Source organism: Octopus bimaculoides, chromosome 2 (genome assembly GCF_001194135.2).
Source record: "Octopus bimaculoides isolate UCB-OBI-ISO-001 chromosome 2, ASM119413v2, whole genome shotgun sequence".
NCBI lineage: Eukaryota > Metazoa > Mollusca > Cephalopoda > Octopoda > Octopodidae > Octopus > Octopus bimaculoides.
This window is the reverse complement of record NC_068982.1, coordinates 100,721,071-100,722,486: the sequence shown is the minus strand read 5'-3', so window position 1 is coordinate 100,722,486 and position 1,416 is coordinate 100,721,071. Positions and strand designations below refer to the sequence as shown.

General features: G+C 40.1%; 1 protein-coding gene across 1 annotated transcript in view; it reads right to left on the bottom strand.

Moving 5' to 3' along the window:
* LOC106874358 (failed axon connections homolog) overlaps positions 1-1,416 on the bottom strand; it is a 20,004-nt gene that overhangs the window by 2,883 nt on the left and 15,705 nt on the right. The gene's annotated exons all lie outside the window — the stretch shown is intronic.

Below are 1,416 nucleotides of genomic sequence, written 5' to 3'. Positions count from 1 at the left end.
ATATCATTGCACACAAAATCAGCATGCTAATCTGATACTTTCACTTGCTTTGGGGAGTTTTGTCTCCCTTGTCAGTACATAGAACATTTGCTTTGTTTGTGGCTAATGAGTCTTTGACTTTTATTTCTTGCAATGCTGGTGCTCATTGCACCCTTTGGTCACTTTTAACAATGATGAATTATTTCCTTTTTGGTTTTAAATTGCATCTAGCCTCCTTAATTATTTCATATATATTTACTTGGTGGTTGTCTACTCCTTACGTAGAGTCTGACCACCTCTTATACTTACACCTTAAATCCATCATGGTATTCAATGTGGCTTTTTAAACCAGTCAATGTTTTGAAAAGACACTCACATAGATTGCAAATCTGATTTGGACCACCAAGAGTTGCAGTTAAGTTCTGATCTGTGGTTTCAAATTTTGACACAGGGTCAACAATTTTGGAGGAGCAGATAAGTCGATTACATCAACCCCAGTACTCAACTGATACTTATTTTATCAACTCCCAAAAGGATGAAAGGCAAAATCAACCTCGGCAGAATTTGAACTCAGAACGTGAAGATGGACAAAATACTGCCAAGTATTTCGTCCAGTGTGCTAACGATACTGCTAGCTGGCGACCTTAATAATCCTTTCTACTGAAGACACAAGGTCTGAAATTTAGTGGGTAGGAGACAAATCAGTTACAACAACCCCAGTGTTTCACTGGTACTTAATTTATTGACCCTGAAAGGATGAAAGGCAAAGTCGATCTTGGTAGACTTTGAACCCAGAATACCACTAAGCATTTCACCCAGCTTGCCAGATCGCCAGCTCACCACCTTAATAATCCCTTCTACTGAAGGCACAAGGCCTGAAATTTTGGGGGAAGGGATAAGTCAATTACATCGATCCTAGTGCATAACTGGTACTTATTTCATCGTTCCCGAAAGGATGAAAGGCAAAGTCAACCTCAGCAGAATTTGAACTCAGAACACAGTAATGGGCAAAATAGCGCTAAGCATTTTGTCAAGCATGCAAGCGATTCTGCCAGGTTGCCACCTTAATAATGGTTTCAAATTTTGCCACTAGAGCAGCAATTTTGGGGTTGGGGATGAGTCGATTACATCGACCCCAGTCTTCAACTGGTACTCAATTTATTGATCCTGAAAGGATGAAAGGCAAAGTCAACCTCCACAGAATTTTAACTTAGAACATAGCAGCAGACAAAATACCGCTAAGCATTTTGCCCAGCATGCTAATGATTCTGCCAGCTCACCGCCTTATTAATGGTTTCAAATTTTTCCATAGGGGTAGCCATTTTAGGGGAAGGAACGAGTCAATTACATCAATCCCAGTGTTTCACTGGTACTTAATTTATTGACCCTGAAAGGATGAAAGGCAAAGTCGACCTCCGCAGAATTTGAACTCAGAAT